The sequence below is a fragment of the Magnolia sinica genome, chromosome 7 (genome assembly GCF_029962835.1).
Source record: "Magnolia sinica isolate HGM2019 chromosome 7, MsV1, whole genome shotgun sequence".
Taxonomy (NCBI): Eukaryota; Viridiplantae; Streptophyta; class Magnoliopsida; order Magnoliales; family Magnoliaceae; genus Magnolia; species Magnolia sinica.
Window position 1 is genome coordinate 11,151,512 of NC_080579.1, and position 12,438 is coordinate 11,163,949.

At 35.4% G+C, this 12,438-nt stretch overlaps 2 long non-coding RNA genes across 2 annotated transcripts; one reads left to right on the top strand and one right to left on the bottom strand.

Moving 5' to 3' along the window:
* Positions 1-3,295: 3,295 nt before the first annotated feature.
* On the bottom strand, positions 3,296-3,647 carry LOC131251966 (uncharacterized). Its single transcript, XR_009174071.1, has 2 exons — positions 3,504-3,647; positions 3,296-3,406 (listed from the first exon to the last, which is right to left on the bottom strand). It is a non-coding gene; the product is annotated as an uncharacterized LOC131251966 (long non-coding RNA).
* Positions 3,648-5,730: 2,083 nt separating this feature from the next.
* Positions 5,731-8,977, top strand: LOC131251967 (uncharacterized). The gene is made up of 3 exons (XR_009174072.1): positions 5,731-5,776; positions 7,515-7,565; positions 8,920-8,977. It is a non-coding gene; the product is annotated as an uncharacterized LOC131251967 (long non-coding RNA).
* The last annotated feature ends 3,461 nt before the right edge of the window (positions 8,978-12,438 follow it).

Consider the following 12,438-nt stretch of genomic DNA (forward strand, 5'->3'; position numbering starts at 1 on the left):
GCAAGTTCTGGTTTAAGATTTAGTTATCATGAATTCTCTTATTGGTTACCAATGATATCCTGAAATAGAGAAGTGAATTTTAATGATGATTAGCCAAGATTAGACTATATACTTATGAATCCTAATATTTAAAATTTTATCTAATTGATGGATTAATACGTTGATCTTGATTATGAAGTCTACATAGCGCTTGAGTATAGGAAATGTAATGCCCAACATTCATGAATCATAGACTTCTAGTATCTTAATTGTTTTAAAAAATCGCTCGAGTTTTTAGAGATTGTCTTGTAATTCTCAACTTATTTTTTGCATACTTTGCTCGGGACTAGCAAAATGCTGGTTGGGGGTTGTGTTGAGGGTCAAATATTGCAAATCAAACTCCAGTTATTGCCTAGATTTACGAACATGGTACTGTTTAACGGCCCGATTTAATCGTGTTTGTGATGCAAGGTGTATTTAGGACCTTAGACTGAAACAGGGTGTTAAAAGCATGGATTTAATACTCTGATGTCACCAAGGCAAGGGATGGACCCCAGAGGACCAAGATTGACGGACTTACACGATAGAGATCTGAGGAAATCAAGTCATTCACATTAAAGAGGCCCGAAAATGGTCCAGAATGCAGGATCATAGGGTTTCTGCCATCCGATTGGCTCAAAACTTCATACATGGCCTGATGACCATGAATTAACCATACATGTCAAATTTCAATCGTTCGATCCCTGTGGAAGTGACCCAATGGACAGATCAGCCCACAAAACAGCGATTTGGGACCCACCTGCTGTCCGGATACGCTTCAACTTAGGTCCCCACGATTAAAATGAGATGGGGAACAAGATGGATGGTGTGGATTTCTCATATACATCAAGGAGGGACCCACTTTACATGATGCATGTGCATAGCACACATGCACTGGACGTGCACCGATCGGGTAGCCCGGTCAAAACCAGGCTGACCCGATCCGTCTCCTGCACCAAGACAGCGAATGGACGATGTCCGTCCGTTTTGTGTAGTGGGGCCCACCCAGCTCACATTTCATCAATCCTAACCGTTCATTCGTCCTGGGAGGTGGCCACGAATCTCTCCAAGGTGGAATTTTGGCCCCATGAAAGCGTTCGCATGTTCCCAGCCGTTAAACGTAGAATGAACGACGAAGTAGAAGATCTCATGGGCTACACCGATTTCACTAAAAAAATACTCATTCCCGGATGGTTTTTCGTCCTGAAACCAATGGACAGAGTGGATTTTCCATTTGGATTCAATAAGTGGGCCAACGCAAGTAACAGAGTCGACATGCATCGACTCTGTTTCGGAATAGAGGCTACGGTCCTTTCTTGTGGGCCACCATGGTCCATGATCCAGATAATCGAGACCGTCCATCATGCTTAAAAGGGTTCTATAAACATTTCCTAGGTGTCGGAATCACAGAATGAAGCGAAGGATGGCTTTTGATCTTCCAAGCACAGAATAGACGGTGTAATGAAATAATATGTGGGCCACCACGGTTTTGATCCAAAACCGATCAGATATGAATGGTTTTTCATGCTTCATCCATTGGACGAAGTAGATTCCTTTAGAAATCCCGATCGTAGGCCCACCAACTATCGCATAGTTGCGGTTTCCACGGCAAGTGTGATCTGGAAGAAGCTGGCAACACCGCAGGCCATTTGGTGATCAAGATCCGAATTGTGGACATGATCTGGACTGTTCAAAGCCACCCCAGGGGACCACCGATCAAGCTTAAGGAGCCTGAATGGCTCAGATCTAGCATATGAAACATTTACAGGCCGAACACAATGCACTTAATGTTGCTGCGTAAAGGAAACAGCTGCGTAAAGCAGGCTTGCGCACCGACTCCAGCACTTTCTGTAAGTGCGTAGGTTCTCCAACCGACCTCCTTGCTCTATAAAAGGAAAAGAAAAAGACATAGGATGGGATTCAATTCGCAGCCGAGATTCTGACGTGAGAGAGAGAGAGAGAGAGAATTGTTTAAGAGTTTTATTATTTGTTTGTTTTTATGATTTTTGAGAGATTTATCCCACTCATGTCGGGCTAAACCTCTTAGCTAGGGCTAAGAGGTGAAGCTTGTGACGTGATGAGACTGATTCTATGACTTTGATTCATGACATGAACTATGTTGATTCTAGTTTTGAATAATAAGAATATTTCTAGTTTTTAATGGTTTGTTGTGACTGAAATTACAATAGATCTGCGATGGCTTTAAGTATTCCTGTTCTCTTGTTGTGATTACGCAGTTAGGAAGTCCTGTTGTTCACCATCGTCTCCTGGGCATGGTTAGATGACGGCACCCTTCCTACTGTTCATACATCACTCAGATTGACTGTGAATTGGTTTAATTCCGTTGTTTTCTTTATCTCATGGGCATGGTTTTGTGATGGAATCCATTCCAATTTCCACTTATCTTATCTCTCTAAAACTAGATCAAAAGACGTTCAGATTTGATTTGCAGGTTATATCTTCCAACTGGATGAAGATGGGACTCGAAGTCCAGTTAAGTTCATGAGTTGACCGTAGATCTCCCTGATCTCTACAAGTGGATCCTCTGAATCCCTAGTTTCCCTTCCCTGAATTCTTTAAGTTTTAGAAAATTATTTCATCATTATTCCTCAATTTACACTCGATTTAGATTTCATCTCATTCTAGTTCTAGTCCTATTTAGTTTCAGATTATGTACAGGTTTCAGTCCCTTGGGATTCGACCTCGGTCTCATCGAGTTTATTACTACTTCACAACCCTATACTTAGGGAGTGAACATTAAGATTGTAAAATAAGATAGATTTCAGAGGTGAAGCTGCCAACGTTAAAACACTACCAAAAAAATGGGCAAAGGCTACGGATAAAAGCTGTAGCCATAGACTTATAGCTACGGTTTTAGTCCATAGGATGACCATAGTTGTAGGTTTCGTAACAATAGGTCTTGAACCTATGGCTACGAATTTAATCCGTAGCTATTGATCCTAATAGCTACAGATATAATCTGTAGCAATTATATCTGCAGTGAAAACCACAAACAACTACGGATATTATTTGTAGCTAAAAATCTATAGCAATATACCAAATTTATTAACGGCTACAGCTGTCAGATAACCGGCTACGGTCAATATCCATAGCTATTTCATACATTAAAAAAAATATATAATCATTTGTTCATTCAATTACCACCTACATAATCATTCATTCATTCTATTACAATCAATTACAATCATTCATTCTTTCAATTACAATCCTTCATTCAATCAATTACAATTACAATCCTTCATTCGATCAATTACAATTACAATCAATTACAATCATTCATTCAATCAATTACAATTACAATTATAATTACAATAATGCTGAAAATATAAATCTTTGGCTTCATTAGAGAAATTTGCTCGACTTCACCCTGAAATTTCAATGATAAAGAATTGAAAGAGAAGATATATTTTGACAGTATGATATTTTTTTTACAAGTAAATAGGTCTTTTTCAGCTATCACCCACCTGAAGAATAAAAAACCGATTGTTGTCCAAGTCCACTCCTTTTCCTTTAAATTTCTTAGTGACATCTGTAAAATTACTTCCACGGTCATTTATGTAGTACTTTGAAGAGTTGTCTCGAACTACAACTCTAGTAATGATAAAGTCACTTCCAGTAACAGCTTCGTATATTCCATCATCCTACAAATAGCCATGACATTCATAAATCAGAATGACATTTAGGGGAAAGAAAAATAAAGTGAAAAAAGTGCATCATGCATAATCAATTTTTTTCCTTAATGAATTAATAAAAACTCAAAGAGGAATGAAATTGATACAAAAGGATTGGTCTCACCATATGGTTTGTAGGTTTAGGTTAAGGAGTTGAGATTAGGATTAAGTGTAGGTTTATGTTTAGGGATTTGAGAATACATTAAGGTTTTAGGTTTAGGTTTTAGATTATAGGTTTAGGTTATATGTTATAGCTCTAGGGAATTGAGAATAGGTTAAGGTTTAGATTTAGGAAAATGGGTTCGGGTTCGGGTTCGGGATCGGGTTTAGGTTTGGGTTTTCAAGTTTAGGTTTAGGTTTAGGTTAGGGAGTTGAGATTAGGATTAGGTGTAGGTTTAGGTATAGGGATTTGAGAATACATTTAGGTTTTAGGTTTAAGTTTAGGTTTTAGGTTATAGGTTTAGGTATAGGTTTTAGGTTTAGGTTAAGGTTAGGTTGTAGGTTATAATTTTAGGTTATAGGTTATAGGTTAAGGTTTTAGGTCATATATTTTGGTTTAGGTTAAGGTTATAGGTTTAGGTTTAGGTTAAGGTTTAGGTTTAGATTATAAGCTATAGGTTTAGGGAATTGACAATAGGTTAAGGTTTAGGTTTAGGAAATCGGGTTCGGGTTCGGGATCGGGTTTAGGTTTGGGTTTTCAAGTTTAAGTTTAAGTTTAGGTTAGGGAGTTGATATTAGGATTAGGTGTAGGTTTAGGTTTAGGGATTTGAGAATACATTTAGGTTTTAGGTTTAGGTTTAGGTTTTAGGTTATGGGTTAAGGTTTAGGTTTTAGGTTTAGGCTACGGTTAGGTTTTAAGTTATAAGTTTAGGTTATAGGTTATAGGTTAAGGTTTTAAGTCATAGGTTTAGGTTTAGGTTTAGGTTTAGGTTATAAGCTATAGGTTTAGGGAATTGAGAATAGGTTATGGTTTAGGTTTAGGAAATCGGGTTTGGGTTTGGGATCGGGTTTAAGTTTAGGTTAGGGAGCTGAGATTAGGATTAGGTGTAGGTTTAGGTTTAGAGATTTGAGAATACGTTTAGGTTATAGGTTTAGGTTTAGGTTTAGGTTATTGGTTTAGGTTTAAGTTTAGGTTTAGGTTTAAGTTATAAGCTATAGGTTTAAGGAATTGAGAATAGGTTCAGGTTTAGGTTTAGCAAATCAGGTTCAGGTACGGGATCGGGTTTAGGTTTAGGTTAAGGTTTAGGTTTAGGTTATAAGCTATAGGTTTAGGGAATTGAGAATAGGTTAAGGTTTAGGTTTAGGAAATCGGGTTTGGGTTTGGGATCGGGTTTAAGTTTAGGTTAGGGAGCTGAGATTAGGATTAGGTGTAGGTTTAGGTTTAGAGATTTGAGAATACGTTTAGGTTATAGGTTTAGGTTTAGGTTTAGGTTATAGGTTTAGGTTTAAGTTTAGGTTTAGGTTTAAGTTATAAGCTATAAGTTTAAGTAATTGAGAATAGGTTCAGGTTTAGGTTTAGCAAATCAGGTTCAGGTACGGGATCGGGTTTAGGTTTAGGTTATAAGCTATAGGTTTAGGGAATTGAGAATAGGTTAAGGTTTAGGTTTAGGAAATCGGGTTTGGGTTTGGGATCGGGTTTAAGTTTAGGTTAGGGAGTTGAGATTAGGATTAGGTGTAGGTTTAGGTTTAGAGATTTGAGAATATGTTTAGGTTATAGGTTTAGTTTTAGGTTTAGGTTATAGGTTTAGGTTTAAGTTTAGGTTTAGGTTTAAGTTATAAGCTATAGGTTTAAGGAATTGAGAATAGGTTCAGGTTTAGGTTTAGCAAATCGGGTTCGGGTTCGGGATTGGGTTTAAGTTTAGGTTTAGGTTAGGGAATTGAGATTAGGATTAGGTGTAGGTTTAGGTTTAGGAATTTGAGAATACATTTAGGTTTTAGGTTATAGGTTAAAGTTTAGGTTTTAGGTTTAGGTTAGGGTTAGGTTATAAGTTATAAGTTTAGGTTATAGGTCATAGGTTAAGGTTTTAGGTCATAGGTTTTGGTTTAGGTTAAGGTTATAGGTTTAGGTTAAGGTTTAGGTTTAGGTTTAGGTTAAGGTTTAGGTTTAGATTATAAACTATAGGTTTAGGGAATTGAGAATAGGTTAAGGTTTAGGTTTAGGAAATAGAGTTCGGGTTCGGGATCGGGTTTAGGTTTGGGTTTTCAAGTTTAAGTTTAGGTTTAGGTTAGGGAGTTAAGATTAGGAATAGGTGTAGGTTTAGGTTTATGGATTTGAGAATACATTTAGGTTTTAGGTTTAGGTTTAGGTTTTAGGTTATAGGTTAAGGTTTAGATTTTAGGTTTAGGCTAAGGTTAGGTTATAGGTTATAAGTTTAGGTTATAGGTTATAGGTTAAGGTTTTAGGTCATAGGTTTAGGTTTAGGTTTAGGTTTAGGTTATAAGCTATAGGTTTAGGGAATTGAGAATAGGTTAAGGTTTAGGTTTAGAAAATTGGGTTCGGGTTCGGGATCGGGTTTAGGTTTAGGTTAGGGAGTTGAGATTAGGATTAGGTGTAGGTTTAGGTTTAGGGATTTGAGAATACATTTAGGTTTTGGGTTTAGGTTCAAGTTTAGGTTATAGGTTTAGGTTTAAGTTTAGGTTATAAGCTATAGGTTTAGGGAATTGAGAATAGGTTCAGGTTTAGGTTTAGGAAATCGGGTTTGGGTTCGGGATCGGGTTTAGGTTTAGGTTTAGGTTAGGGAGTTGAGATTAAGATTAGGTGTAGGTTTAGGTTTAGGGATTTGAGAATAAATTTAGGTTTTAGGTTTTAGGTTAAGGTTTAGGTTTTAGGTTTAGGTTAAGGTTAGGTTATAAGTTATAAGTTTAGGTTATAGGTTATAGGTTAAGGTTTTAGGTCATAGGTTTTACTTTAGGTTAAAGTTATAGGTTTAGGTAAAGGTTTAGGTTTAGATTATAAACTATAGGTTTAGGGAATTGAGAATAGGTTAAGGTTTAGGTTTAGGAAATCGGGTTCGGGCTCGGGATCGGGTTTAGGTTTGGGTTTTCAAGATTAGGTTTAGGTTTAGGTTAGGGAGTTGAGATTAGGATTAGGTGTAGGTTTAGATTTAGGGATTTGAGAATACATTTAGGTTTTAGGTTTAGGTTTAGGTTTTAGGTTATAGGTTAAGGTTTAGGTTTTCGGTTTAGGCTAAGGTTAGGTTATAGGTTATAAGTTTAGGTTATAGGTTATAGGTTAAGGTTTTAGGTCATAGGTTTAGGTTTAGGTTTAGGTTAAGGTTTTGGTTTAGGTTTAGATTAAGGTTTAGGTTTAGGTTATAAGCTATAGGTTTAGGGAATTGAGAATAGGTTAAGGTTTAGGTTTAGGAAATCAGGTTCGGGTTTGGGATCGGGTTTAGGTTTGGGTTTTAAAGTTTACGTTTAGGTTTATGTTAGGGAGTTGAGATTAGGATTACGTGTAGGTTTAGGTTTATGGATTTGAGAATACATTTAGGTTTTAGGTTTAGGTTTAGGTTTAGGTTTTATAGGTTTAGGTTTAGGTTTAGGTTTTGGTTTAAGTTATAAGCTATTGGTTTAGGGAATTGAGAATAGGTTAAGGTTTAGGTTTAGGAAATTGGGTTGGGGATTGGGTTTAGGTTTAGCTTAGGGAGTTGGGAATAGGATTAGATGTAAGTTTAGGTTTAAAGGTTTGAGAATACATTTAGGTTTTAGGTTTAGGTTTAGGTTTTATGTTATAGGTTAAGGTTTAGGTTTTAGGTTTAGGTTAAGGTTAGGTTATTGGTTATAAGTTTAGGTTATATGTTATAGGTTAAGGTTTTAGGTCATAGGTTTTGGTTTAGGTTAAGGTTATAGGATTAGGTTAAGGTTTATGTTAAGGTTTAGGTTTAGATTATAAGATATAGGTTTAGAAAATTGAGAATAGATTAAGGTTTAGGTTTAGGAAATCGGGTTCGGGTTCAGGATCAGGTTTAGGTTTGGGTTTTCAAGTTTAGGTTTTGGTTAGGGAGTTGAGATTAGGATTAGGTGTAGGTTTAGGTTTAGGAATTTGAGAATACTTTTAGGTTTTAGGTTTAGGTTTAGATTTTAGGTTTAGGTTTTAGGTTATAGGTTTAGGTTATAGGTTATAGCTTTAGGGAATTGAGAATAGGTTAAGGTTTAGATTTAGGAAAACGGGTTCGAGTTCAGGATCAGGTTTAGGTTTGGGTTTTCAAGTTTAGGTTTAGGTTTAGGTTAGGGAGTTGAGCTTAGGATTAGGTGTATGTTTAGGTTTAGGGATTTGAGAATACATTTAGGTTTTCGGTTTCAGGTTTAGGCTTTAGGTTATAGGTTAAGGTTAAGGTTTTAGGTTTAGGTTAAGGTTAGGTTATAGGTTATAAGTTTAGGTTATAGGTTATTGGTTAAGGTTTTAGGTCATAGGTTCTGGTTTAGATTATAAGCTATAGGTTGAGGGAATTGAGAATAGGTTAAGGTTTAGGTTTAGGAAATCGAGTTCAAGTTCGGGATCGGGTTTTGGTTTGGGTTTTCAGGTTTAGGTTTAGGTTTAGGTTAGGGAGTTGAGATTAGGATTAGGTGTAGGTTTAGGTTTATGAATTTGAGAATACATTTAGGTTTTAGGTTTAGATTTAGGTTTTAGGTTATAAGTTAAGGTTTAGGTTTTAGGTTTAGGCTAAGGTTAGGTTAAAGGTTATAAGTTTAGAATATAGGTTATAGGTTAAGGTTTTAGGTCATAGGTTTAGGTTTAGGTTTAGGTTAAGGTTTAGGTTTAGGTTATAAGCTATAGGTTTAGGGAATTGAGAATAGGTTAAGGTTTAGGTTTAGGAAATTGGGTTCGGGTTCGGGATCGGGTTTAGGTTTAGGTTAGGGAGTTGAGATTAGGATTAGGTGTAGGTATAGGTTTAGGGATTTGAGAATACATTTAAGTTTTGGGTTTAGATTTAGGTTTAGGTTATAGGTTTAGGTTTAGGTTTAGGTTATAAGCTATAAGTTTAGGGAATTGAGAATAGGTTCAGGTTTAGGTTTAGGAAATCGGGTTCGGGTTCGGGATTGGGTTTAGGTTTAGGTTTAGGTTAGGGAGTTGAGATTAAGATTCGGTGTAGGTTTAGGTTTAGGGATTTGAGAATACATTTAAGTTTATGGTTATAGGTTATGGTTTAGGTTTTAAGTTTAGGTTATGGTTAGGTTATAGGTTATAAGTTTAGGTTATAGGTTATAGGTTAAGGTTTTAGGTCATAGGTTTTGGTTTAGGTTAAGGTTATAGGTTTAGGTTAAGGTTTAGGTTTAGATTATAAACTATAGGTTTAGGGAATTAAAAATAGGTTAAGTTTTAGGTTTTAGGTCATAGGTTTCGGTTTAGGTTTAGGTTAAGGTTCGGGATCGGGTTTAGGTTTGGGTTTTCAAGTATAGGTTTAGGTTTAGGTTAAGGAGTTGAGGTTAGGATTAGGTGTAAGTTTAGGTTTAGGGATTTGAGAATACATTTAGGTTTTAGGTTTAGGTTTAAGTTTTAGGTTAAGGTTTAGGTTTTAAGTTTAGGCTAAGGTTAGGTTATAGGTTATAAGTTTAGGTTATAAGTTATAGGTTAAGGCTTTAGGTCATTGGTTTAGGTTTAGGTTTAGGTTAAGGTTTAAGTTTATGTTATAAGCTATTGGTTTAGGGAATTGGGAATAGGTTAAGGTTTAGGTTTAGGAAATCAGGTTCGGCTTTGGGATCGGATTTAGGTTTGGGTTTTCAAGTTTACGTTTAGGTTTATGTTAGGGAGTTGAGATTAGGATTACGTGTTAGTTTAGGTTTATGGATTTGAGAATACATTTAGGTTTCGAGTTTAAGTTTAGGTTTAGGTTATATAGATTTAGGTTTAGGTTTAGATTTAGGTTTAGTTTTTGGTTTAGGTTATAAGCTATTGGTTTAGGGAATTGAGAATAGTTAAGGTTTAAGTTTAGAAAATTGGGTTCCGGATCGGATTTAGGTTTAGGTTAGGGAGTTGAGATTAGGATTATGTGTAAGTTTAGGTTTAGAGATTTGAGAATACATTTAGGTTTTAGGTTTAGGTTTAGGTTTTAGGTTATAGGTTAAGGTTTTGGTTTTAGGTTTAGGTTAAGGTTAAGTTATAGGTTATAAGTTTAGGTTATATATTATAGGTTAAAGTTTTAGGTCATAGGTTTTGGTTTAGGTTAAGGTTATAGGTTTAGGTTAAGGTTTATGTTAAGGTTTATGTTATGGTTTAAGTTCAGATTATAAGATATAGGTTTAGGAAATTGAGAATAGGTTAAGGTTTAGGTTTAGGAAATCGGGTTCGGGTTTAGGTTTGGGTTTTTAAGTTTAGGTTTAGATTAGGAAGTTGAGATTAGGATTTGGTGTAGGTTTAGGTTTAGGAATTTGAGAATACATTTAGGTTTTAGGTTTAGGTTTTGGTTTTAGGTTTTGGTTTTAGATTATAGGTTTAGGTTAAAGGTTATAGCTTTAGAGAATTGAGAATAGGTTATAGTTTAGATTTCGAAAAACGGGTTCGGGTTCGAGATCGGGTTTAGGTTTGGGTTTTCAAGTTTAGGTTTAGGTTTAGGTTAGGGAGTTGAGATTATGATTAGGTGTAGGTTTAGGTTTAAAGATTTGAGTATACATTTAGGTTATAGGTTTAGGTTTAGGTTTTAGGTTATAGGTTAAGGTTTAGGTTTTTGGTTTAGGTTAAGGCTAGGTTATAGGTTATAAGTTTAGGTTATAGGTTATAGGTTAAGGTTTTAGGTCATAGGTTTTGGTTTAGGTTAAGGTTTTGGTTTAGATTATAAGCTAAAGGTTTAGGGAATTGAGAATAGGTTAAGGTTTAGGTTTAGGAAATCGAGTTCGGGTTCGGGATCGGGTTTAGGTTTGGGTTTTCAAGTTTAGGTTTAGGTTTAGGTTAGGGAGTTGAGATTAGGATTAGGTGTAAGTTTAGGTTTAGGGATATGAGAATATATTTAGGTTTTAGGTTTAGGTTTAGGTTTTAGGTTATAGGTTAAGGTTTAGGCTAAGGTTAGGTTATAGGTTATAAGTTTAGGTTATAGTTTTTAGGTTAAGGTTTTAGGTCATAGGTTTAGGTTTAGGTTTAGGTTAAGGTTTAGGTTTAGGTTTCGGTTAAGGTTTAAGTTTAGGTTATAAGCTATAGGTTTAGGGAATTCAGAATAGGTTAAGGTTTAGATTTAGGAAATCGTGTTCGGGTTTGGGATCGGGCTTAAGTTTGGGTTTTCAAGTTTACGTTTAGGTTTATGTTAGGGAGTTGAGATTAGGATTACGTGTATGTTTAGGTTTATGGATTTGAGAATACATTTAGGTTTTGGGTTTAGGTTTAGGTTTAGGTTATATAGGTTTATGTTTAGGTTTAGGTTAAGGTTTAGGTTTTAGTTTAGGTTACAAGCTATTGGTTTAGGGAATTGAGAATAGGTTAAGGTTTAGGTTTAGGAAATTGGGTTCGGGATCGGGTTTATGTTTAGGTTAGGGAGTTGAGATTAGGATTAGGTGTAAGTTTAGGTTTAGAGATTTGAGAATACATTTAGGTTTTAGGTTTAGGTTTAAGTTATAGGTTATAGGTTAAGGTTTAGGTTTTAGGTTTAGGTTAAGGTTAGGTTATTGATTATAAGTTTAGGTTATATATTATAGGTTAAGATTTTAGGTCATTGGTTTTGGTTTAGGTTAGGGTTATAGGTTTAGGTTAAGGTTTAGGTTTAGATTATAAGATATAGGTTTAGGAAATTGAGAATAGGTTAAGGTTTAGGTTTAGGATATTGGGTTCGGGTTCAGGATCGGGTTTAGGTTTGAGTTTTCAAGTTTAGGTTTAGGTTAGGGAGTTGAGATTAGGATTAGGTGAAGGTTTAGGAATTTGAGAATACATTTAGGTTTTAGGTTTAGGTTTTGGTTTTGGGTTTAGGTTTTAGGTTATAGGTTTAGGTTATAGGTTATAGCTTTAGGGAATTGAGAATAGGTTAAGGTTTAGATTTAGGAAAACGGGTTCAGGTTCGGGATCGGGATTAGGTTTGGGTTTTCAAGTTTAGGTTTAGGTTTAGGTCAGGGAGTTGAGATTAGGATTAGGTGTTGATTTTGGTTTAGGGATTTGAGAATACATTTAGGTTTTAAGTTTAGGTTTAGGTTTTAGGTTATAGGTTAAGGTTTAGGTTTTAGGTTTAGGTTAAGGTTAGGTTATAGGTTATAAGTTTAGGTTATAGGTTATAGGTTAAGGTTTTAGGTCGTAGGTTTTGGTTTGGGTTTTCAAGTTTAGGTTTAGGTTTAGGTTAGGGAGTTGAGATTAGGATTAGGTGTAGGTTTAGGTTTAGGGATTTGAGAATACATTTAGGTTTTAGGTTTAGGTTTAGGTTTTAGGTTATAGGTTAAGGTTTAGGTTTTCGGTTTAGGCTAAGGTTAGGTTATAGGTTATAAGTTTAGGTTATAGGTTATAGGTTAAGGTTTTAGGTCATAGGTTTAGGTTTAGGTTAAGGTTTAGGTTTAGGTTTAGGTTTAGGGTAAGGTTTAGGTTTACGTTATAAGCTATAGGTTTAGGGAATTAAGAATAGGTTATGGTTTAGGTTTAGGAAATCGGGTTCGGGTTTGGGATTGGGTTTAGGTTTGGATTTTCAAGTTTAGGTTTAGGTTTAGGTTAGGGAGTTGAGCTTAGGATTTGGTGTCGGTTTAGGTTTAGGGATTTGAGAATACATTTAGGTTTTGGGTTTAGGTTTAGGTTTAGGTTATAGGTTTAGGTTTAATTTTAGGT